Source organism: Rhamphochromis longiceps, linkage group LG3, assembly GCF_057381845.1.
Source record: "Rhamphochromis longiceps isolate RC_006_pf linkage group LG3, R_longiceps_female_GT1.1, whole genome shotgun sequence".
NCBI classification, from domain to species: domain Eukaryota; kingdom Metazoa; phylum Chordata; class Actinopteri; order Cichliformes; family Cichlidae; genus Rhamphochromis; species Rhamphochromis longiceps.
In genome coordinates this window covers 8,862,131-8,889,676 of record NC_140559.1, presented here as the reverse complement: position 1 = coordinate 8,889,676, position 27,546 = coordinate 8,862,131, and the positions used below count along the sequence as shown (strand labels likewise).

At 44.7% G+C, this 27,546-nt stretch overlaps 1 pseudogene; it reads left to right on the top strand.

Annotated features, from left to right (window-relative positions):
• Positions 1–7,086, top strand: LOC146672776 (uncharacterized; annotated as a pseudogene).
• The last annotated feature ends 20,460 nt before the right edge of the window (positions 7,087–27,546 follow it).

The following is a 27,546-nucleotide window of genomic DNA, read 5'->3' as shown; positions in this document are numbered from 1 at the left end:
ATACAGGCACACACAGACACAAACATCCATTCCCACCCTCATGCTCTCATATGCACTCACTCCACACTCAACCAACGTGGAGACAGACATAAAGAGACGCTGTACACACAATCACACTCCCCAAGCGTACTCTACAAACCGGGTCTAGGTACCCTTGCCCCTGGAGGGGGGAATTGCACCCAGACCCAGGTGGTGTTACCCTTTTCCCTGCGGTGGGGAGAGGCAGACCACCCCGACTCCGCAGCAGCAGGGAGGCCCCACACCCCAGACCGCAGTCGGACGGCCAACTCCTCCTACTAGCCCTCCCGCTCCAGCAGACCGCAGAGAATGGGGGTGGGAGAAGACTCCAAACCTCCCTCCACCCGCTCATTGTAGTGTTGATGCATATGTGTTCTAAGGTGCAATTAAAACCCAGGAGGGCATGGAGCTACCTGCCAAGGAGCAGCAGGTAAGCGCATAGTCCCTCCTGCTAGCCCTCAATGACTAAGTGGGCAACGACGTCAGGGGTGAGGTATACACCCTGATGGTAATTTGGACTCCGTGATTGTGCCCACCCCCAAGATCCTATATGTATGTGTAATGAGAGTGTGAATAATGTGAATGTCTAAGTTGTGGGATAAAATTGAGGCAGAGGCAGCCAGAAGGGGACAGAGGGGGGGGTAGCCTCCTCTACACCCTGGTGACATACCCCCACTCCAAGGCCCTGCATGTGTGGGTGGTTGTGGAGGAGCGGGAAGAGGGAGGCAGCTGGAGATGGGGAGGGAAGGCCTATAGTTCAGTTCCATGTTTCATGGAACTGAACTATACAGTAAAGAAGTAAAACCAGTTCGCACGTTAACTGTGCAAGGCAAAAATGTTCAATTTCTGTGTGATTCAGGGGCAGATAAAACTGTTTTAAAAGATCATGTGTCAGGAGTCGATCCTTCAAATGGCACAATTTATGTGAAGTCTGCAAATGGTCAGTTTAATCAGCATAGAATCTCTAAACCAGTGTGGATTAGAGATCCTACCACAGGAGAGGCAGCTCAGGGTTCAGTTGTAATGTGCCCAACTTGTCCGGTGAACCTCTTGGGAAGAGATATGATGATGAAACTTGGAATTTCAATAATTCCGACATCCATTGGGATGATAGCTGCAGGAAAAGGTGAAACTGCTGAGACAATGGTTCATCAGGACAGTGGGGATTTGCATTATTACTGGACACTCGACCTGTCGGCCTCCAGACCTGATCAAATAAACTGTAAACTGTTAGCTGCAGCTGAGGAAATGTTGACAACTAGCCATAACATACAGCCACCAGAAGATTTGCATGTCACACTGAGATTTAAGACCATGCCTGGGCCTGATGCGGCCTACACAGATAAAGTGCTGAAATTAGGGCCACAGAGAATCACCATAAAAGCAATATATACTGATGGTGAAAACATGGCTGGATGTAGTGTGATCCTTTCTGAAGCTGTACAACAACTTTTTACAGGGCAAACACCACACATTTCACTGACAAAGAGTGGCACGGCTGAGTGGACAGACTTAGCATCTTTGGTGAGACAGGGGGAGAGTGTTGGAATGTGGCAGCAAGCTGGAGGGGGTTGGGAGACAGATGTGCAGCACAGCATCTTTCGTAAAAAGCTGGGATGGGTGACACATACTACACCACAAACACATTTAAAGGGGAGTGAGAATGACACAGCAGAATGATATGTTGTAGATGTCAAAGATCACCCGGAGCTTAAACAGGTCCCAGAGAAGCTCTGGTCTACTGGGAAGACTGATGTGGGGTTAATAACAACAGCGAGTCCAGTAGTAATAAAGCCCAAAACGTCTTTTAGGCCAAGAGTGAAACAATATCCCTTGAAGCCTGATGCAGTGGAAGGCATTAAACCAGTAATAGAGGATATGATTAAAGCAGGGATACTGGTTGAAGCTCCACAAGCAGTATGTAACACACCCATCTTCCCAGTTAGAAAGGCTGATTCACAGTCGTGGCGCATGATTCAAGATTTAAGAGCTGTAAATCAGGCAGTGGAGAGTATAGCTCCATGCGTCCCCGACCCCCACACCTTGTTAAATCAGCTTAAGCCAGACATGACACACTTCACCGTGGTAGATTTAAGTAATGCTTTCTTTTCCATACCAGTACATGAGAATTCACAAGGCTGGTTTGGTTTCACATATCAAGGCAAAAAATACACATACACCAGATTGCCGCAAGGTTTTTGTGATAGTCCTACAATTTTCACACAGAATATTACAAATTGTCTGTCTGATTTTGTGATTCCATCACATTCACAGATGTTGGTATATGTCGATGACATTTTAATTGCATCCAATTCAGAGAAGAACTGCAAAGACATATCATTGGCATTGCTGACTCACTTAGCTGAGACAGGTAACAAGGCCTCACTTTCCAAGCTACAGTGGGTAAAGACAGAAGTGAAATTTTTAGGACATCTGCTTAGTGCAGCAGGGAAGAGCATACACCCAGAGAGGAAAACAGCTATCTTGGCAGCACCTAGGCCAGTGACAAAGAAACACATGATGCAATTCCTAGGGTTGCTAAATTTCTGTCGATCGTGGATTCCCCATTACTCTGAAATTGCGCAGCCATTATTAGATATGATGTACAGTAAACCTCTGGCTATGTCAGAAAGTTTAAGTTGGACCCCTGAGGGGGAGCAAGCTCTGTGCATGCTGAAACAGATGCTGACAGGAGCATCGGTTCTAGGACTTCCAGATTATAATAAGCCTTTTGTTCAAACTGTTGATTGTAAAGGACATTTTATGACATCCATGTTAGCACAAAAATGTGGAGGTGGCATGAAGCCAGTAGCTTATTATTCTAAGAGGCTGGATCCTGTGGCTTGTGCCTTACCTCACTGTGTGCGATCTGTGTGTGCAGCCGCTGAAGCTGTAAAATGTTCTGGTGAAATTGTTTTGTTTCACCCTTTGACCCTGCTAGTTCCACATGAGGTTGATGTTTTATTGCTGCAGACTAAAATGACATTCTTGTCACCTGCAAGACACTTATCTCTCATGTCACTGTTGCTCTCCCAGCCACACATAACTATTAAGCGGTGTACAACTTTGAATCCCTCTACATTGTTACCCACAGAGGAGGAGGGTACACCACATGTGTGTAGTGAGCATGTGGAAACACAGTGTAAACCTAGAAGTGATTTAACGGACATACCACTCACTGAGGGCAAGGTTTGGTTTGTTGATGGTTCCAGTTTTAAAACAGCAGAGGGAAAGACTAAAACGGGCTTTGCTGTTGTGGATGATGTGCAGGTCATCCGTGCTGGACAGTTATCACATTCCATGTCTGCCCAAGCAGCTGAGATAGTGGCTCTGACGGAAGCCTGCAAAGCAGCTGCAGGGCAGGCAGTGACTATATATACAGACAGTCAGTATGCATATGCTACACTTCATTTCTTTGCCGCTCAGTGGTCAAGACGAGGCATGACAACATCAACAGGGAAACCGGTGGAGCATGCGACACTTTTACAGGACTTGTTGAAAGCAGTCTTACTGCCTAGTAAAGTTGCAGTTTGCAAATGTGCAGCACACACATGTGGCACTGACCCCATTGTACTAGGAAACGCCTTTGCAGATAAATTTGCAAAGGAAGCGGCCCTTGGAACACATGGGGTTCATATTCTGGCGTCTCAGGAGCAAACTATGCCCATCACACATGATGTGTTAGCAGACATGCAGTCGCACTCACCTCCAGCTGAGAAGCAGCTGTGGCTCACTAAAGGAGCAAGCCTGCGAGGTGATGTCTACTATCTTTGTGATAAACCTATATTGCCTAAAAACTTATATAGGACTGCTGCAATTTTGAGCCATGGGCTCTGCCACATCTCGACAGCTGGAATGATAGCAGCAGTCGAACGGCAGTTTTTCACACTGGGATTCAATGCTTATTCAAAACATTTTTGTAAAGCATGTTTAATATGTTGTAAACATAATGCTCAGGGGAACCTCAGACCAAAAAGAGGAAGGTTTCCCAGACCCAGCTACCCATTTGAAGTAATCCATATGGATTTCATTGAGTTGTCTAACTGTAACACCTACAGGTACTGCCTGGTAATGGTGTGCCCGTTCTCAAAGTGGGTAGAAGTTGTCCCCACTAAGAAAGCAGATGCTATTTCAGTGGCTAAAGTGATATGCAAAACTGTGATCCCAGAGCATGGGATCCCCCAGACTATTTATAGTGACAATGGTCCTCATTTTGTGAATGAAGTAATTGAGAAAATGTCACAACATCTGGGGATAATGCTGAAAAACCACTGCTCATACCACCCACAAAGTGCAGGGCTGGTTGAAAGGACTAATGGCACAGTAAAGCTGAGACTCAGGAAAACAATGGAGGAAACAGGCAGAACATGGGTAGACTGCATTGAGCTAGTGAAAATGTATATGAGAATCACGCCAACTGATAATGGCCTAACGCCTTTTGAAATAATATATGGCAGGCCATTTAGAGTTCCAGTGTTCTGTAATGATAATGATAAAGCAGAAGAAGAAAACACACTAGCAGACTGGATGATTAAAATGCTGAAAAGCAAAGAAGTCATGAGTGCAAATAATCTGCCAGATGATTCTGTTTCTGTACAGGAAGAACGTCTGAAGCCAGGGGACTGGGTACTGATAAAGGTCATAAAGAGGAAGTGCTGGTCGAAGCCACGGTGGGACGGACCATACCAGGCTCTGCTGACAACACCAACAGCTGTGAAGATTGCAGAACGACCCACCTGGATACACCAAAGCCACTGCAAAAAGGTGACACACATCCAGGCCAGCTCGGAGTAAGTGGCAGGAAGACCGGGTACAAAGGGGGGGGAAAGCCTCTAGGGCCCCTCGTCTCAATCTGGTGAAGAAACCAACTGAGCCACAGGTACTCATCAAAATGGCTGGTAAAGTGTTGTCTACCCTGCTGGGTGTAATGGCTTTGATGTCATCATGGTCAGCCGTGGAGACCCTGTATGTCCAAGGAAACCACACCAATACCCTCATGGCTATTCTACAAACTTTTGGTGGCAGTTTATGAATACAACTGCTCACTTGAACAATAGGACGGACTGCTATGTGTGTGCTCATATGCCGTTATCCGCATATACATCTGGACTGTGGCCGTACAGCATACCAGAGGACAGGAGTTGGTGTCTGTTGGGCTTAGCAACTCTTCCTGGCGACAGAGTCCTCTGCTCCCAGGCCAATTACAGTACACCTCTGAACATCACCTGGAGTAAGTCGCCACTTCTACACGTGAATTGTTCTGGGCAAACTGACTTATTGGCCTGGCCTCAAGTGTCAGACCCACTGCCAGACATAATATTGCTGAACAAGCTGAATACAGCCCAATTGCCGTTGTGTGTGATGAACAATGGATCACTGTCAGTGGGGGAGTTGCCGCTTCGCTTATGTGGATACATATACACCTACTGCCCTCCAGAGAATGAGAGCAGGTGCATGAAATGCTTGACTAGTGTGAAGTGCGCTGAGAACTTGACAGCAAGGAGGACTGAATGCAAGTTCAACCTGGCTTACAGAATACCAGTAAAAGCAAAAGGTCAGAAGTGGACAGGCTGTGCAAGGACGGTGCCAAGCAGTAAAGGAACAAGAGTTTTGGCTGATTGGTGTTTCCTGTGTGGACATAAAGCCTATCTATCACTCCCTGAGGGATGGGGAGGATTGTGTGCCGTGGTGAAGTTATCGGATCATGTCTTCTTCATGGACAGAGTTGAACATCACCCTAGCAACCGAAAGAAGCGTGAGGTGAATATAGCCTCACCTAACTCTTTTGGAGTGACAGTAGACACTGGAGTGCCACGAGAATTCCACATTTGGAGTGGAGGAGCTAAATTCTTCCAAAGTTTGATCCCAAACATCGGAGTGCGGGATCATGTGGAGATCAACCGATATGCCTTACTGCGACACATTAATCTCACTAAGACTCTGGGAACAGCCTTAGCGGAGGAGCAACAGGCCATCAGAACGATGGTACTGCAGAACAGCCTGACCCTAGACTTGATAACAGCATCACAAGGAGGAGTGTGTAAGCTGATTGGAGAGACATGTTGTACGTTTATTCCGGATGGATATACGACTGGAGGAGACATCTGTGAAGCACTGTAGAACTTAACTGCTCTGCAGAAATATGTGGCGGACCACACATCAGGAGGAGACGCGTCACAAGACTGGATAGCCTGGTTGACATCTGGACCATGGTGGAATATGTTCTTAAAGTTTTTGACTCCCATTCTTACATTATTGGCGTTGCTTTGTTTGTTTACAGGTTGCATCTTGCCATGTGTAAGATCGATGGTGAATAAAATGATTGCTAACACCTTTACCAATTTCATACTGTTGCAGCAGAGTGACATGGATGCTAAGGCTAATATGTGTGTATGAAATGAAGCCTGCACTGAAAATGTTGACAAGTGGTGTAGAGCTGAAGATATATATACGCTGTATAGCCTTAAAAAATGACAATACAGGGTGGTGATGTTGGGTTTAGATTTTATTATTGTCATTTGTATTAGGAAATATTTAACCATATATTCTTAGAGGTGTATAATCAATTGTGTAGGGATAGGTTGTGTGATCTTTAACAGGCTGCAAAGGCTTGGTGTGTATTCCACACTAGAATGCACACCTACATCCTGGGAGCATGGGGAGAGGTAGTACCTGTTTTATGGTAGGATTAACGTAGCTACGTCTGTTCTAGTCTAAGTGCTTTTCTGTTTAGATGAACTGCTGGACTTCTTCACCGGTGGGGGGGGGGGGGGGGTCTACCATCTTCCTGACCAAGGATGTTTGCCTTCATGTTATATGACCCTTTGATCAGCAGTACCACACTGCTGCGTAGCAGATTGTCCTTAACGTTCCAGCGAATAGGTTTATGCTACAAACCTATCAATGAACTGCTGGACTTCGAGACCAGCAGGATTTGGGAAGTCATTTATGGGGTCACACTCTGACACCACACACACACACACACACACACACACACACATACACACACACACACACACACACACACACACACACACACACACACACACACACACACACACACACACACCTCCACATTCCAATGTAAGGAACAAATGCTCACTGAAGCATAAAAATAAAGACCAGGGCAGTCCTCAGTGCGAGTCTCAGTTCTGGAGGCTGCCCTTGCTAGCAAGAAGTTCTGTGTGTTTCTCTTCTCTGAGTCTCTACTGAAGAAGTGTTTTAGAGTATATCTCTTAACAGTCTGATACTTAGAACTGTGAGGAAGAACACTACACAGTTAATCAGGGTCCCCTCTCTCTGAATCAGAAAAGGTGGGCAGGCCGCGTGTGGGCCGCGGGCCATACGTTGAGTCTCACTGTTTGAAATGTGAACATTGTTCTGCTGCAGTCAATGGACTAAACCAGAGAAGAAGAAAACAGACTTTACCATGAAGATCCTCAGTGTGGATCAGTATAATATCAGCCTGATGTCTGCAGTTTAGTGTCAGCACAACTTTCACATCATATTCATCTCAGCACAACTAAAACATGCTGACTGACCTCAGAGTTTCAAGTCCACATCCTGGACTCTCCAGGAAACCACACAGATGCTTCACTCCTGAATCCTGCAGCTTGTACTTGGAGCTCAGGTCCAGCTCTCTCAGATGGGAGGGGTTGGACTTCAGGGCTGCTGCCAGATAATCACAGCTGATCTCTGACAAATCACAGCCCCCCAATCTGTATAAAGAATGAAAGATGTAAGTTTATTAGACAAAGTGTGAGCTTGAAATCATTCAGTGTTTCATCATCTGTTCAGAGCTGAAGAAGGTTCAGAATGTAGAAGTTTAGAAAATGGAAACTCCAAACAGCTGAAGTCAACAGGAAGCAGCTTCAAACAAACACAACAAGAGAAAAAACTCTGAATGTTTCACATTAAAGTCGTACATTTATCATAAAAACAGGACAAAGACTTGAAAAAGTCGTGTTTTTCCTTCCAGGAACCACAAGGCTTCACTTTTAAAGTTGAAGTGTGAAAGAAATGGACATATTTGAAGTCCAACACCTTTTTCCAGTCACATTATTAAAGCAGACAAACTACAAGCTCATTTTCATTCCAACAAGTCATCTTCTGACCTGGACTAACAACACTGGTCTCTATGTGCAGCTGGCTGTGAGACCAGTGCTCAGGGAGTGTCTACAAAGTGCAACACTGAAAGAATATCACACACTAATGTCTTCTCAGTCATCCAGGTCATCGTAGTCTAAGGAGCTTGGAAAGAAAAGTGTCTGGACTTCTTTAAGTTGCTTGAAGGTGTTTCACCTTTCATCTGAGAAGCTTCTTCAGTTCTAAGGTCAAATGTTGGAGAGTCCCAGATTTAAACCCAGTGGGAGTTTCCCCCCAAAGAGGGACAAAAAAAACCCCTGATGATCCTCTACCTAATCACATGAGCCGAGGTGTGAAAATGGGTGTGGGTCACAATCAGCCAGGGTTTCGGGTGAGCTCATTGTGAAACCTGGCCCCACTATATCATGTGATTTCCTGAGGTCAGATGGCCCAGGATGTGAGTGGGCGTTAAGGCATCTGGGAAGGATCTCAAAACTGGATTATAGATGGCAGACAGTTGGTGTCGTATACCACCGCCTCTGTTCAAGATGGTCGCTCACAGTGGACGTAAATGGCTTCTTTCACTCCTCATCAAACCATCTGTTCTCTCTGCCCAAAATGTGAACATTGGCATCCTCGAAAGAGTGACCTTTGACCTTAAGATGCAGATGGACTGCTGAGTCTTGTCCCGTGGAGGTGGCTCTTCTATGTTGTGCCATGCGCTTGTGAGGTGGCTGTTTGGTCTCTCCAATGTAGAGGTCTGGGCATTCCTCGCTGCACTGTACAGCATACACCACGTTGTTAACCACTCCTTAGATCACTCACTAATTTGCTTCCATCATTCAACTTGAAAAGGAAATAGATACGGCCCCCCTTCAAAGTAAAAGCTGCTCTTTTTGAACACAGTATCAAAGAAAGTCTACAGTATAACATAGAAAAGACAGAGCAAAGTTTTGTTTGTTTTTAAATTGTGAAGAAATGAAACTACACTAAGCTCAATTATGTGACAGACATTTCATCCCATGTCAGTTTGGCCTCATCCTGGGCCGGATTATCCAGCACACACTCTGACCACAGGCCCAGGGACCACGCAGAGCTGGGCTCCATCCAAGAGACAGGAAACAAACCAACACAATAATAAAAAGCACCATGTGATCTTCTTACATCTTCAAGACAAACATAGTAAAAACATGAGCACATTTGTTTCCTGATAAAATGATGTGACAGGTAGAACAGAGTAAAGTGGTGGTGTTACAGCCTTTCTCCCCTCTGCTGCCGAGGCTGTTAGTCTCTCCCAAACTCAGCTACAGGACTTCCAAATGAATGAAAGCAGCAGAAGTGGCTTCACAAATGAAAGAAGAAGAGGAGAAGAAGAGGAGAGGGAGGCCACCCTGACCACCAATCCAGTTGAAAACATCACACTTCCATTAAAGTTGGTGAGAAAATGTTGAGCAGGATGAGCTGCTGGCTACTCTAGACCCCATTCCTACAAAAATTCTCAAAGAAGTCCTGCCATTAATTAATTCTTCGATCTTAAGTATGATCAACCTATCTCTAATAATCAGCTATGTACCACAGGCCTTCAAGCTGGCTGTAGTTAAACCTTTACTCAAAAAGCATCTCTAGACCCAGCAGTCTTAGCTAATTATAGGCCAATCTCCAACCTTCCTTTCATATCAAACATCCTTGAAAGAGTAGTTGTCAAACAGCTAACAGATCATCTACAGAGGAACTTATTTGAATAGTTTCAGTCAGGTTTCAGAGCTCATCACAGCACAGAAACAGCTTTAGTGAAGGTTACAAATGATCTTCTTATGACCTCTGACAGTGGACTCATCTCTGTGCTTGTCCTTCTAGACCTTAGTGCAGCATTCGATACTGTTGACCATAATATCCTATTAGAGCGATTAGAACATGCTGTAGGTATTACACTGTAGGTATTACAGGTACTGCGCTGCAGTGGTTTGTATCATATCTATCTCCAATTTGTACATGTAAATGGAGAGTCCTCTTCACACACTGAGGTTAATTATGGAGTTCCACAGGGTTCAGTGCTAGGAACAATTCTGTTTACATTATACATGCTTCCCTTAGGCAGCATCATTAGAAGACTGTGGTGGGGCGTGGTTTGCGGTGCCGTGCGGACGCACCTGCACGGCATCCGCAATCACGCCCGCCGTGTTAAAACACGGGGACTCAGGGGTTGGTGTGTGTGTGGTGTGATGTGAATTGAATAAAGTTGGCTCTGAACATTGCTCCGTGGTCCCGCCGTGCCTTATTCACGCCACAAAGACATAGCATAAATTTTCACTGCTATGCAGATGACACCCAGCTCTATCTGTCCATGAAGCCAGATAACACACACCAATTAGTTAAACTGCAGGAATGTCTCAAAGACATAAAGACCTGGATGGCCGCTAACGTTCTGCTTCTTAATTCAGATCAAACTGAGGTTATTGTACTCAGGACATGTCCTTCAACGCACATATTAAACTAATATGTAAGACTGCTTTCTTCCATTTGCGCAACATCTCTAAAGTTAGAAATATCCTGTCTCAGAGTGACACTGAAAAACTAGTTCATGCATTTATTACTTCCAGGCTGGATGACTGTAATTCATTATTATCAGGATGTCCTAAAAACTCCCTGAAAAGCCTTCAGCTAATCCAAAATGCTGCAGCAAGAGTCCTGACAGGGACTAGAAAGAGAGAGCATATTTCTCCTGTTTTGGCTTCCCTTCATTGGCTTCCCGTTAAATCCAGAATTGAATTCAAAATCCTGCTCCTCACATACAAGGTCTTAAATAATCAGGCCCCATCTTATCTTAATGACCTTGTAGTACCATATCACCCTATTAGAGCACTTCGCTCTCGCTCTGCAGGCCTACTTGTTGTTCCCAGAGTATTTAAAAGTAGAATGGGAGGGAGAGCCTTCAGTTTTCAGGCCCCTCTTCTGTGGAACCAGCTTCCAGTTTGGATTCAGGAGGCAGACACTATCTCTACTTTCAAGATTAGGCTTCAAACTTTCCTTTTTGCTAAAGCTTATAGTTAGGGCTGGACCAGGTGACCCTGGATCCTCCCTTAGTTATGCTGCAATAGACATAGGCTGCTGGGGGATTCCCGTGATAGAATAGAATAGAATAGAATTCAACTTTATTGTCATTGCACATGCACAGGTACAGGGCAACGAAATGCAGTTTGCATCCATCCAGAAGTGCTTTAGTAATATAGATATATTACAATATATATTAGCAATAGTAGAGATATGTAAGTCCATCCATCCATCCATCCATCCATTCGCTTCCGCTTATCCTTTTCAGGGTCGCGGGGGGCGCTGGAGCCTATCCCAGCTGTCATAGGGCTAAAGACGGGGTACACCCTGGACAGGTCGCCAGTCTGTCGCAGGGCTAACACATAGGGTCAGACAAGACTAGATATGTAAGTATATTACAGAAATGGGTCTATTATGGTATGTTATAATGTACACGGTATGAAGTATGTTGTGAATATTCTATAACTAAGTATGTATAGGCTGTAGTGAGTACAAGCTATGTACAGGCTATGAACAGGATATAAATATGAAAAGCTATACAGAATATGAAATAAATAACTTTACAGAAATCTGAGATATACAGCTATACAGAAATGGGAACTATGCAAGTTGTAAACAGTTGTAGGATTAAAGATTATTGAATGTACAGAATGATTATTTACACAGAGCTATACAGTAGTGCAGTTAAGATAAGTAAGGGTGTAGATAGTTTCTACAGAGGCTATATAAAGTGCTAGTGGTTGTGAGTGGTGGTTCAGTCCATGTTATTATTGTGTGTTTGAGGGTACAGTTGTCCATTGTGGGGGTGTGTATGTTCAGTCCATGAGTTAACGTGGGTCAGATGTCAGGAGGCAGAGTTCAGGAGTCTGACAGCTGTGGGGAAGAAGCTGTTCCGGTACCTGGTGGTCTTAGTCCGGAGGCTCCTGTAGCGCCTCCCAGAGGGCAGGAGGGTGAAGAGTCCATGTGATGGGTGACTGGGGTCTTTGATGATTTTCCCAGCCCTTTTCAGACACCGCTTCCTGTAGATGTCCTTTATGGCAGGAAGTGGTGCTCCGGCGATGCGCTGGGCAGTTTTCACGACCCTCTGCAACGCCTTCCGGTCCGAGGCAGAGCAGTTCCTGTACCAGACTGTTATACAGTTGGTCAGGATGCTCTCGATGGTGCAACGATAGAAGTTCACCAGGATGTCTGAGGACAGGTGGTTCTTCCTCAGAGTCCTCAAGAAGAAGAGGCGCTGGTGAGCCTTCTTGACCAGCTTGGAGCAGTTGGTCATCCAGGTGAGATCCTCGGAGATGTGGACTCCCAGGAACTTGAAGCTGCTCACACGCTCCACAGCCGTCCCCTTAATGTGGATGGGTGGATGTGGATCAGCATTCCTCCTGTAGTCCACGATGAGCTCCTTGGTCTTCTCGGTGTTAAGCAGCAGGTTGTTTGTGTCGCACCACTCAGCCAGACAATCCAACTCCTCCCTGTAGGCGGCCTCATCGTTGTCACTGATGAGGCCAATCACCGTGGTGTCATCTGCAAACTTAATGATGGTGTTGGAACCATCAGCAGGTCTGCAGTCGTGGGTGAAGAGGGAGTAGAGGAAAGGGCTCATCACACAGCCTTGTGGTACACCGGTGTTCATTGTGATGGTAGATGAGCAGTGGTTATCCAGCCGGACATGTTGGGGGGGGTTGGTCAGGAAGTCCAGTAACCATTTGCAGATGAGGGAACTGATGCCCAGGTCTGTCAGTTTCCTGATGAGTTGTGAGGGGTGGATTGTATTGAATGCTGAACTGAAGTCTATAAACAGCATTCTGGCGTAGGTGTTGTTGTTGTCCAGGTGTGAGAGGACAGAGTGCAGTGCGATGGAGACTGCATCCTCTGTGCTCCTGTTCTGGCGGTATGCGGATTGGTGGGGGTCCAGGGTGGGGGGGGGAGACAGGATTTGAAGTGTGCTAGGACCAGCTGCTCTAAGCACTTAGTGATGATGGGGGTGAGTGCTACTGGGCGGTAGTCATTGAGGCAAGATGGGTTGGAGTTTTTGGGTATCGGGACAATGGAGGTGGATTTGAAGCAGGCCGGTACCACAGCGTGGGCCAAGGACAGATTGAATATGTCTGTCAGCACTCCTGCAAGCTCCCCAGAACACGCTTTGAGAACACGCCCGGGGATGCCATCAGGACCTGCAGCCTTGTGGACATTGATCCTGCTCAGCACCGCTCCTACATTGGTGGGGGAGAGAGTCAGAGGTTGGTGGTCTGGCGTCATGTCTGCTTTGGTTGTTGTTGTGGGGTTCCCTTGCTCAAAACGAGCATAAAAGTTTTTGAGCTCATTGAGGAAGGAGACATCAGAGGATGCGGGGGAGGGTTTGGTGGTCCTGTAGTCTGTAATGGTCTGGAGTCCTTGCCACATGCGTCGGGGGTTGGAGTTGGAGAAGTGTTCTTCTACCTTCTTTTTGTAATGGTGTTTGGCTTTTTTGATGCCCTTCTTTAGATTAGCCCTGGCTGTGCTGTAGGCGTGTGCATCTCCTGACCTAAAGGCGGTGTTGCGGGCCTTCAGGAGGGCCTTCAGGAGGAGACGAACATCCCGGTTCATCCAAGGCTTCTGGTTGGGGTACATGGTGATCCATTTCTGGGTGGTGACACTGTCTGTGGTTTCAGAGATGTAATCCAGTACAGATGAGGCGTACTGGTCCAGGTCTGTGTGGGTGAACATATTCCAGTCTGTGTTTTTAAATCTGTCCTGGAGCACTGCCTCTGTCCCCTCTGGCCACACTTTAATTGTCCTCACAGCAGGTTTCACACGTTGGATGAGTGGTGAATACCTAGGTGTGAGGAACAGGGAGAGATGGTCCGATTGTCCAATGTGGGGGAGGGGTGTGGCTTTGTAGGCTCCAGCCAGGTTGGAATACACATGGTCTAAAGTCTTGTCTCCTCTGGTGTGGCAGGAGACATGTTGGTGGAATCTGGGGAGGACTGTCTTTAAGTTGGTGTGGTTGAAGTCGCCAGCAACAATAAAAGCAGCCTCGGGGTGTTTATTCTGGTGTTTGTTAACGGCTGCATTAAGTTCTTTCATGGCCAATCTAGCATTAGCGTCGGGGGGGATATACACGGCAGTGAGTATGATTGAAGTGAGTTCTCTGGGGAGATAATAAGGTCTACATTTGACCATTAAAAACTCTGCATTAGGTGAGCAGTGACTCTCAGTAGTAGTGGAGTTCATGCACCAAGCATTGTTAATATAAATGCACAAACCTCCACCTCTGGTCTTGCCGGAGTCATCTGCTAGCCTGTCAGCTCGGTGTGTGTGGCGTCCTGCTAACTCGATAGCATTGTCCGGGCAGCTGTTGTTCAACCATGTTTCGGTGAAAAACATGACATTTGAGTCCATAATCCGTCTGTTGTTAGTGATGGAGAGCCGTATCTCATCCATTTTGTTTGCCAGAGAACGGACATTGGCGAGGAAAATACTGGGTAAAGGCAGCCGGTGTGGTGTTAGCTTTAGCTTAGCCCGTAGCCCTCCGCGCCTACCTCGCCTTTGTTTACGATCTCGGCGCTGTCTGCGTGCACTTCCGCCCGGCCGGGGAGAGTGGGCAGCCTCCGGTGTTCTGGAGATCTCTGGGATGAGTCGGAGATCGGCGATAAAACTGTTGGAGTTGTGAGTCCAGATGTCCAGAAGCTCTTGTCTGCTGTAGGTCAGCAACGCACAGCAATTCTGGACGAATAATCCGGTTAAAAGTAGATAAAAAACCGCTAAATAGCAGATTCTGGAGAGACACTGAGCCTCGCGTTGTTCACGCGCCGCCATCTTGGAATGCACTGGGTGTTTCTTCTTCACTCACTATGTGTTAATAGACCTCTCTGCATTAAATCATACTTGTTATTAACCTCTGTCTCTCTTCCACAGCATGTCTTTATCCTCTCTTCCTGCTCCCACCCCAACTGTCGCCAAAGTGCTTGCTCATAGGGAGTCATATGATTTTTGGGCTTTTCTCTGTACCTATGAAGCGCCTTGACTTTTGTTGTGATTTGGCGCTATATAAATAAAATTGAATTGAATTGAATTGAATTGAATTAATCTGGAGGCTGTAGCAGCAGCTCACAATCACAGTGGATTTCGAAAAAGCGCTGGCTGCTTCATTTCACATCTCATATCAGAAACTTTTGTGAAGCTGTACTGTGATGCTTCATTTCCATATTCCAGTGAAGCCTCCATAATGATTTCAGCTGTTCTGTACACACACTGGCTCTATCCCAATTCACCGTCTGAATGCTTGAAGTACGCGCACTACGCGTACTACGTACGGTGCGTACTATAAGTACGAGAAGTGCGGAAGTGAGAGGCTTCTGTAATGGGACGGTCTAGCCTTCGTTGCACTGTTCAATTGCCTAGCAACCATGATACTAACCGCGAGAAACGTTTCATAAAGCATTGTTTGACAGAAATGAAGGAGAAAAATGTTTTGTTGGTCATTCATTTTTGTCATGACATCACTTTGATTAGTTGAGTATCTGTGGCTGTCAATAGAAAATTGTACTTAGTAATCAGTATAATCTTTTAATAATATAAGTTTACATAGGGTAGTAATAGGATGTGTGATCCTTAATAGTCTGCAAAGGCTTTATGTGCATTCCAGAGTGCTCTGGCATTCACAACCACATCCTGGGAGCATGGGAGAGGTCGTACCTTCTGTTATTGTTTTATGGTAGGATAAACGTAGCTATGTCAGTTTTAGTCTAAGTGCCTTTTTTACATATAGATGAAGTGTTGGATTTTCCAGACCAACAGGTTTAGGGAAGTCGTTTATGGGGTCACACTCTGACCCCCCCCCCACACACACACACACACACACACACACACACACACACCTCCATATTCCAATGTAAAGAACTAACACCCACTGATGTATAAATAAAGACCAGGGCAGTCTCAGAGCTGCTCTCGTGCGAGAGCTCAGAGCTGCCATTGCTAAGCAACAAGTAAAACTGTGTGTTTCTCCTCTCTGATTCTCAGCTGAAGAAGTGTTTTAGATTTTGGCAGTCGGGCTACCAAAATCTATCTCTGCCCTGCCCGTCGGGCTATCAGAGGAAGGAAAAATATATGTCAATGCTTTTGCATTCTTTCGGAAATGTAGCTGGGTAATTATGTCATTGGCATCAGTGAGCCACTGTCAATATGTGACATATTGAAATCGGGTTTGAATTTGCACTTGTTTTTTGCTTTCACTTTGCAATCGCGTGAACTGTTTATAGAGAGCGACAGTACTGATTGGTGAGTGATGATAATTTGTGCACCAATTCCTCTGACATTGTCTTATCAATCGTTAGCTTACTACGCAAACATGACAAGTGAAATCTCCCGCAGCAAGCTTAAACATGTGAGAGGTTGATCGCACAGAGAATCGCTGAGCATTATGTGAGTGCGTGTGTAAAAGCAGCAGGATATATATTTTAGTTCTGCTGAGCTGAGTCAGGGTGAAGAAGTGACAGCCAAAGAAAAGCTTACCACAAAACGGAAAAGTTATGACAAATCAGACTATAAGGCAAAAAGAAAGTGCAGCTTTATGGTTTCATGGACAAAAGAATTCCTGTGGCTGTAATATGTCGAGCTAAATAACCAGGGCTGCACATAAGTGGTCCGCAGGAGGTGAGCTGGCTTCAAACAAATGATGAACGCACAGAGAAGTGGTGCAGAATGTGCCGTGAAAATCCCACTCTAGTGGACAAAAACATTGCCTTTTATATGGACGCAAACGTGCTTTGCAACTTCTTATCTGGTGCGCGTCTTTTATTTTGATAGCGAATGCCGGGTGTGTTGTTGGTTTTCCCTCAATCTACAAGCGCCTTTGTTACTGGGACCAGTAATTTTAAGAAAGGCCCCCATTAGAACCCATGAGAAATGCAAGAAATGCATTATTGCTCAGTCTGCAATATCTTTCCCGGAACAAACACCAATTGCAAAAAACATACTAAAAATAAACCTGAAAAATCTGTTTAGAACAGCGTACTATGTTGCAATGAGTGAACTACCACTGGCACAATTTAGCAGTCTTTGCAAACTTCAAAAAGCAAATGGCCTCGACCTTGGTTCCACTTGCCTCTTACCCGTGACTTCAGTGGAAATTTCAAATTCAGGATATGACACAGACTGATTCATGTCCTACACAGTTCTTACAAGTTCATAGAAATCTCTGTTCAATTAGAACCAAGTATTTGAGTTAATGATTGTAATTTTTATACAATGTTGTAATTTGTGTTTCAACAATTTTTTGATTAATGTTTTGTTTCCATTACAATATTATACTTTAATGTATAATATTGTAAAGGAAAAAAAAACAGGAAACAAAACATCAATCAAAAAATTGCTCTTTTTTATTTGGGCTACTTAAATTTATTTTGGGCTACCAAAAACTGAAGAGTCCCTGCCCGAAGGGCTACCAGGGATTTTAAAATTTTGCGAGCCCTGAAATGGCGTGATCAGCAAAGTATCTGAAGCACTAGGTTTCAGTTAGAAACATTATTGTGCCTACCATCCACAGAGTGCAGGATTAGTGGAGAGAACAAATGGCACTATAAAGCAAAGGCTCAGGAAAACGATGGAAGAAACTGGCAGGCCATGGCCAGAATGTGTAGGCCTAGTCAAAATGTGGATGAGAATACCGTATTTTCACGACCATAAGGCGCACTGTACTAAAAGGCGCAGTCTCAGTTATGTGTGCCATTACTGTATTTAACACACACATAAGGCGCACTGGATCATAGGGCGCATACAAGTACCGTACGCATATTTAAAAATAAAGCGGGAGCAAACCCGAGTTCGGTACCTTACTCACATTTCTATTACCGGTAATCATCATCATCAACAACACACAAGCATACAAGTGTGCGTATTTAAAAATAAAGCAGGAGCAAAACAAAGTTTGGTACTCACATTTTTATCATCAGTCAAACCCATCGAAGTCCTCATCCTCTGTGTCTGAATTGAACAGCTGCGCTAAATCTCCATCAAACATGCCGGTTTCACTTTCTTCACTGTCAGAGTCACTTTCCGTGCCGTGCGGCTCCTCGGAAATGATGCCGGCTTTTGCGAAAGCTCGAACAACAGTGCCAGCAGACATGTTAGCCCAAGCATCTACAATCCATTGGCAAATTGTGGCGTAACTCGCCCGGCGCTGCCTTCTACTCTTGGTGAAACTGTGGTCTCCATCGGTCATCCATCGCTCCCAGGCCGCTCGCAGCCTTACTTTGAACGGGCGGTTCACACTGATGTCCAGCGGTTGGAGTTCCTTTGTCAGGCCTTCCGGAATGACAGCAAGCTCACAGTTCATTTGTTTCACTTGTTTTTTCACATCGGCTGTGAGATGGGCACGCATAGAGTCACAGATTAAGAGCGATGGTGATGCGTGGAAAAAAACACCTGGTCTCATTACATACACCTCCCTCAGCCACTCTTTCATCATTTCCTCATCCATCCAGCCCTTTTCATTTGCCTTAATGATGATTCCTGCTGGAAACTTCTCTTTAGGCAAAGTCTTTCGCTTAAAAATCACCATAGGCGGCAGTTTCTGTCCATTAGCATGGCAGCAAAGCACAACAGTAAAATAAGACTTTTCATACCCCGTTGTGCGTATCGCTACCGTGCTGGTCCCCTTCTTCTCCACAGTGTGACTCACCGGGATGTCGAAAGTGAGCGGGACCTCGTCCATGTTTGTAATGTGGCTGGGCTGGATGTGTTTGTCGCCGATGTGTTTGCTGCAGTAGGAGCGGAAGATGGCCAGCTTTTCCTTATAATCCACTGGAAGTTGCTGCGCTACCGTAGTAGCGGATGGACTACGGTCCGGCTTAGTCCTGGTCCGGATGGAAAAATGGCACCGTTTCATAAAACGAAAGCACCAAGACGGACCTCCTTGGAAATGTTCAATGTTCATCTCTTCAGCTAGTGAAACTGCTTTTAGCCGAATGGTGACCGTCGAAACGCTTCTCCCGCTCGTTCTTTGCTCGCTGATCCACCGCTCGAGTCTTTCCTCCAACTCAGGCCACCTCGCCCTATGTCCGCGGAAACTCAGCTGCGTTTTCTTGACCTGCCGGAGCTTGTTTTCTAGCTTCCTCCATTTGCGAACCATCGATTCATTAATCTTAAATTCTCTCGCCGCTGCTCGATTTCCATGTTCCTCCGCGTAGCTGATGGCCTTCAGTTTAAACTGTGCTTCGTAAGCGTGTCTCTTTGCCATTTTTAGGGTTGTTAAAACAACGATGTCCTGCATAACGCACATACCTGTTCTTTTATACAGGTATGTGCGATAAAGTCAACGCACACACTTCACCCTTTAGCGTTCTCATGGTGTTCTCTACTACGTCCTCATTACAACACACAGGGCACACTGCACTATAGGAAAATCTAAGACTTTTAAGTGCGCCTTATGGTTGTGAAAATACGGTAACACAAGGAAATAATAAACTGTCCCCATTTGAAATTATACATGGGCGACCTTTTCCACTGCCAGTCATTAGTGAGCCACTAGATAAATCAATCCGTGAAACCACTCTGGCGGATTGGATGACTCGATTGTTGATAAACAGAGAAGTTGTTTTGAACAATAAACTGCCAGGTGATTGGATCCTTGTCTGAGTACTCCAAAGGAAAAATTGGAGCTCGCCACGGTGGGAGGGTCCATACCAAGTGCTTCTGACCACTCCAACTGCCTGCAAAATAGCGGAGAGACCCTCCTGGATACATCAGAGCCACTGCAAAAAGGTTGAGGTCCCAGAGGATTCCACTTCCTCCACAAAAGTCAACTAGTAAGGGAAAGTTTCATCCTCACTTTGTTCCTTCAGTGGTGAGGGGGAAGTGCTGATTGAGCATTGCTTGCACTTCAACCTCCAGCCATTGGCCAACTCTAGAGTAACCAAGTAGTAGGGTGTGACAGACCTGTACGCAGCCATGGGAAGGTGGACCCTCCTGGTTACCTTGACTACGACGCTCACCCTTACAGGACCCCAGCTGATGCCAGAAACCATTGAACCACGAGGCAGACAGAAAAGATGGACACACGACAACTCCCACCTATATATATATATATATATATATATATATATATATATATATATATATATATATATATATATATATATATATATATATATATATATATATCCATAGGTCCCTCATCCTATTCATGTAGCCCCTTCCGCTGGGGTTACTTGCGTAGTAGCATTCCAACAACGCCCTGTTTTCGTCCCTTGCCCACCGATGCCTTCTTGTTCCAGTAGCCCACTTTTCGTCAGGGTGCCCTGGTTCCTCAACACCTGACGCGGACCTTGTTGATCCGGGCGACGTCCGAGCCGGCATGCCTTCATATTTATCTGTCTCGCTCATGTCTGCGGTAGGCTTGCTTAGCATAGGGGGTCTAGCCTTAGGTCCAAAGGCGTGTAGTTTAACCACTACGCTATCCAGCTGCTATGGCATATATATATATATATATATATATATATATATATGGAGTCAGGACGCCAGGTCAGGGGGGAGATATCATCACCCCCACCCGAGATTGGGTACATAGCCCCAAGTGCGATAGGAGAAGGATCGTTGAGTGCGAGAGGAACTGACCTGAAAAATAGGATCATGGCCAAGCTTGAAACCTGGATCCCCCGTAGCCGGTTACCAAGATTACGTGAAGTACCCTCAGAAGGTCTGCTAGATGATGTTAATGCAGCACTACGGACAATACCTACAACCACGGTTACCGACACTAACAAGCTGATCTACAATACGGCAGCAGTGATCAGTGAGATGCTTGGCTACAAGTTGAACAGCCACAAGGGGCAGTACCCTCCATGGAGAAGGAGGCTAGAGGGCAAGATCAAAGTAGCACGGAGGGAGGTTAGCCAACTAACGGAGTTGCAGAAAGGTGCGACAAATAAGGTGCCTAAGAAATACAGCAAGCTGTCCATACCTGAGGCCTTGGAAACTGCCAAGCAAAGACTCACAGCCTTGGCCAGCCGCTTGAGGAGGTACACCAGAGAGATAGAAGGCAGGAGAATAAACCAGCTGTTCTCCACAGAACCAGCAAAGGTGTACTCTCAGTGGCAAGGGAACAATAAGAGAACAGCACCACCAAGGCTGGAGACGGAGCAATACTGGAAGAGCATATGGGAGAAGGATGCAACCCATAACGGCAATGCTCAGTGGCTAGAGGATCTGAGGGCAGACCACAGCGACCTCCCTGAACAGGGTCCAGTAACCATCACAGTGGCAGATATCCAAGAAAGGGTCTCCAGTATGAAGAGTTGGACAGCACCAGGGTCCGACATGGTTCACACCTACTGGCTGAAGAAGCTGACTGCACTCCACGAGCGTCTGGCAGCACAAATGAACCAGCTGCTAGTTAACGAAAGACACCCGGAATGGCTAACTGAAGGCCGGACGGTCCTGATCCCCAAGGACCCCAAGAAGGGACCGGTCCCCTCCAACTACCGACCAATAACCTGCCTCAGTACTACATGGAAGCTCCTGTCAGGTATCATATCGGCTAAGATGAACAGGCACATGGGTCAATACATGAGCGGGACACAGAAAGGAATTGGCAAGAATACCAGAGGTGCAAAACGCCAGCTACTGGTAGACAGAACAATCAGCCGAGACTGCAAGACCAGACTGACCAACCTGTGCACTGCCTGGATTGATTACAAGAAGGCCTATGACTCAATGCCCCACAGCTGGATACTGGAATGCCTAGAATTGTACAAGATCAATGGGACCCTAAGAGCCTTCATCAGGAACTCAATGGGGATGTGGCGTACAACACTAGAGGCCAACTCCAAGCCCATAGCACAAGTTACCATCAAGTGCGGGATCTACCAAGGAGATGCTCTGTCCCCACTGCTGTTCTGCATAGGCCTGAACCCCCTCAGTGAGATCATTAACAAGACTGGCTACGGATACCGACTACGGAACGGAGCAGTTGTCAGCCACCTCCTGTACATGGATGACATCAAGCTGTATGCCAAGAGTGAACGAGACATCGATTCACTGATCCACACTACCAGGCTATACAGCAATGACATTGGAATGTCGTTCGGACTGGAGAAGTGTAGTCGGATGGTAACAAAGAGAGGGAAGGTAGTCAGAACTGAGGGGATTGAACTACCAGAAGGCAACATTGCAGACATAGAGGACAGTTACAAGTACCTGGGGATCCCGCAGGCAAATGGGAACCATGAAGAGGCCACTAGAAAGGCTGCAACCACCAAGTACCTGCAGAGGGTCAGGCAAGTCCTGAGGAGTCAGCTGAATGGTAAGAACAAGATCCGGGCCATCAACACATACGCCCTGCCCGTGATCAGGTACCCTGCTGGGGTAATAAGCTGGCCAAAGGAGGAGATAGAAGCCACTGACATAAAGACAAGAAAGCTCCTTACCATGCATGGAGGGTTTCACCCCAAGTCCAGCACCCTGAGGCTGTACGCTAAGCGGAAGGAAGGGGGCCGGGGACTGGTGAGTGTCAGCACCACAGTCCAGGATGAGACAAGGAACATCCAAGAATACATTGGGAAGATGGCCCCAACTGACCGAGTGCTCAGTGAATACCTCAGGCAGCAGAAACCCAAGAAAGAGGATGGAGACGAGGAACCATCATGGAAGGACAGGCCCCTGCACGGTATGTACCACCGGCAGATAGAGGAGGTGGCTGATATCCAGAAATCCTACCAGTGGCTGGACAAAGCTGGACTGAAAGACAGCACAGAGGCACTAATCATGGCAGCACAAGAACAAGCTCTGAGCACAAGATCCATAGAGGCTGGGGTCTATCACACCAGGCAAGACCCCAGGTGCAGGCTGTGTAAAGATGCCCCAGAGACAATCCAGCACATAACAACAGGGTGCAAGATGCTAGCAGGCAAGGCATACATGGAACGCCATAACCAAGTGGCCGGCATAGTGTACAGGAACATCTGTGCTGAGTACAACCTGGAAGTCCCGAGGTCAAAATGGGAGATGCCCCCAAGGGTGGTGGAGAATGACCGAGCTAAGATCCTGTGGGACTTCCAGATACAGACGGACATAGTGGTGGTAGACAAACAGAAGAAGGCGGCCGTAGTGATCGATGTAGCGGTTCCGAATGACAGCAATATCAGGAAGAAGGAACACGAGAAGCTGGAGAAATACCAAGGGCTCAGAGAAGAGCTCGAGAGGATGTGGAGGGTGAAGGTAACGGTGGTCCCCGTGGTAATCGGAGCACTAGGTGCGGTGACTCCCAAGCTAGGCGAGTGGCTCCAGCAGATCCCGGGAACAACATCGGAAATCTCTGTCCAGAAGAGCGCAGTCCTGGGAACAGCTAAGATACTGCGCAGGACCCTCAAGCTCCCAGGCCTCTGGTAGAGGACCCGAGCTTGAAGGATAAACCGCCCGCAGGGGCGTGCTGGGTGTTTATATATATATATATATATATATATATATATATATATATATATAGATAGTATGGAATGCCCTTTAGGAAAATATTATATATATATATTCCAACCAAAGTCTGAATATATAGAATGAAACTTGAATATATAGAATGATCTTTTGACTATATAGAATGAAACTTGAATATATAGAATGATCTTCTGAATATATAGAATGAAACTTGAATATATAGAATGAAACTTGAATATATAGAATGAAACTTGAATATATAGAATGATCTTTTGAATACATAGAATGATCTTTTAAATATATAGAATGAAACTTGAATATATAGAATGATCTTTTGAATACATAGAATGATCTTTTGAATATATAGAATGAAACTTGAATATATAGAATGATCTTTTGAATATATAGAATGAAGCTTGAATATATAGAATGTATGAACCTCTTTTTTAGAGATGATGTGTTTCTGAATTCTCTGCCTTTACAAAATGGCATTAGCTGAACTATTTCAATACTTTTTAGAGCTTGACAACTGTTTTGCGACAGCTGTTCAAATTGCAAATTTCCATAGTCCACTAGTTGTATCTGTTGAAATCTCCCAATTCTTTGAATCTTTGGGCTGAAGGAAGGACAATACTCGGTGTATTTATGCTCAATCAACAATCATTTATTTCCATACAATTCAACACTTAAGAGCATAAGGACCATCATGATGGGGAGACATGCCTGAAGAGGGTCACAGCAAGTCTCAAAATGGTGACGGGTTGCTCAGCTTTTTATAGTCTCTAGTGGCCCCCATCTAGTCGTAAAAGCCAAAACATCACATTCTTTCTCTGTTACAGCGCCTAAGTTATGACCTCGGCAGTTGTCTCTCTGCTTTCTGTAAGGTGGGGGTGTGGAATGTGGTCTGTCTATCTCCCCTGTCTTAGACACAGAGTCTCCTGCTTACAATCTTCTCTTCATGATTCAACAATTAAGCATGTAACACATTCACAGCAGATCAAGGATACAGAGTGATGCACAATTATCTAATAAACTAATAAGTGAATATGTTCTGTTAACTCAAAAGTATAACGAGAACTAAACTACATACAGCTCACACACTCTATATTAAAGGGTATAATATGATCTACAGCAGTATTCTAATTCAACTACTTTGATTACATATATAAGGTAACATATAATAACAGAATAATCTAATATATCCTGTGGTTGTACAGTGTTCGAACATTTACTGACAACATTTGAGATATGACCATCCAACTAAACCCCAAGTCTCGCGTGTCAGTCAGCTGAGTAGCTGGTATGTTGTACCTAAAAGAGTTAGAAACAAAAGAAGAAATATGTTAACTTCTTTCTTATTTCTTGCATTCATTATCTTGTTTGCCATCTCTTGACTCTTTCAAGTGCCATACACATTATGAATGAATTTGTTTCCATTTTTATCACTTACCTTGACCTTCCTCTTTGAGATGTAGAATGATATAATGAGCCCATAACATGTGCTTCAGCTTCTGCTCGAAGTGTTAGCTCAGTTGACATCTCCATCAGTGATTGATAAATTCCCTCAAGAAGTGTGCATAATCTTCTCCCAGAAACATTTTGTTGAACATTATTCATGAGCACTAGAAATGTTGCAATAATGAAAACGTGTTCTTCAAGGTGACGTAGTATAAATTCAAATTATTTCTACCATTTGCAATTTGAACAGCTGTCGCAAAACAGTTGTCAAGCTTTAAAAAGTACTGAAATAGTTCAGCTGATGCCATTTTGTAAAGGCAGAGAATTCAGAAACACATCATCTCTAAAAATGAGGTTCATACATTCTATATATTCAAGCTTCATTCTATATATTCAAAAGATCATTCTATATATTCAAGTTTCATTCTATATATTCAAAAGATCATTCTATATATTCAAGTTTCATTCTATATATTCAAGTTTCATTCTATATATTCAAGTTTCATTCTATATATTAAAAAGATCATTCTATATATTCAAGTTTCATTCTATATATTCAAAAGATCATTCTATATATTCAAGTTTCATTCTATATATTCAAAAGATCATTCTATATATTCAAGCTTCATTCTATATATTCAAAAGATCATTCTATATATTCAAGTTTCATTCTATATATTCAAGTTTCATTCTATATATTCAAGTTTCATTCTATATATTCAAAAGATCATTTTATATATTCAAGTTTCATTCTATATATTCAAAAGATCATTCTATATATTCAAGTTTCATTCTATATATTCAAAAGATCATTCTATATATTCAAGCTTCATTCTATATATTCAAGCTTCATTCTATATATTCAAAAGATCATTCTATATATTCAGACTTTGGTTGGAATATATATATATATAATATTTTCCTAAAGGGCATTCCATAAGATATATATATATATATATATATATATATATATATATATATACAGTGGGGCAAAAAAGTATTTAGTCAGCCACCAATTGTGCAAGTTCCCCCACCTAAAATGATGACAGAGGTCAGTAATTTGCACCAGAGGTACACTTCAACTGTGAGAGACAGAATGTGAAAAAAGAATCCATGAATTCACATGGTAGGATTTGTAAAGAATTTATTCGTAAATCAGGGTGGAAAATAAATAAATAAATAAATATAAATAAAAATAAATATATAAAGAAAAAAAAATATATATATACACACACACACACACACACACACACACACACACACACACATATAAAGGGAGTGCAGAATTATTAGGCAAGTTGTATTTTTGAGGAATAATTTTATTATTGAACAACAACCATGTTCTCAATGAACCCAAAAAACTCATTAATATCAAAGCTGAATGTTTTTGGAAGTAGTTTTCAGTTTGTTTTTAGTTTTAGCTATTTTAGGGGGATATCTGTGTGTGCAGGTGACTATTACTGTTCATAATTATTAGGCAACTTAACAAAAAACAAATATATACCCATTTCAATTATTTATTTTTACCAGTGAAACCAATATAACATCTCCACATTCACAAATATACATTTCTGACATTCAAAAACAAAACAAAAACAAATCAGCGACCAATATAGCCACCTTTCTTTGCAAGGACACTCAAAAGCCTGCCATCCATGGATTCTGTCAGTGTTTTGATCTGTTCACCATCAACATTGCGTGCAGCAGCAACCACAGCCTCCCAGACACTGTTCAGAGAGGTGTACTGTTTTCCCTCCTTGTAAATCTCACATTTGATGATGGACCACAGGTTCTCAATGGGGTTCAGATCAGGTGAACAAGGAGGCCATGTCATTAGTTTTACTTCTTTTATACCCTTTCTTGCCAGCCACGCTGTGGAGTACTTGGACACGTGTGATGGAGCATTGTCCTGCATGAAAATCATGTTTTTCTTGAAGGATGCAGACTTCTTCCTGTACCACTGCTTGAAGAAGGTGTCTTCTGACATTCTGCACTCCCTTTCTGACACCCCCATCACCTCTGTGGACTCATTCCGCTTCCTGGGTACCACCATCACCCAGGACCTGAAGTGGGAGCCCACCATCACCTCCGTCATTAAGAAAGCCCAGCAGAGGATGTACTTCCTGAGGCAGCTGAAGAAATTCAACCTGCCAACACGGACGATGATGCAATTCTACACTGCAATCATCGAGTCCATCCTCACCTCCTCCATCACCGTGTGGTACGCTGGAGTCACTGTCAGGGACAAACAGAGACTGCAGCGTGTTGTGCGCTCTGCTGAGAAGGTGATTGGCTGCAGACTCCCATCTCTGCAGGACCTTTACACCTCCAGGACACTGAGGCGTGCAGCTCGGATCTCAGCTGACCCTTCTCACCCTGGACACAGTCTGTTTGACCTGCTCCCCTCAGGCAGGAGGCTCCGGTCCATTCGCACCAGAACCTCTCGCCATGAGAACAGTTTCTTCCCCTCTGCTGTTGAACACATGAACAATAACCATATGACTGTTCCCACCACTAACACATGACCCT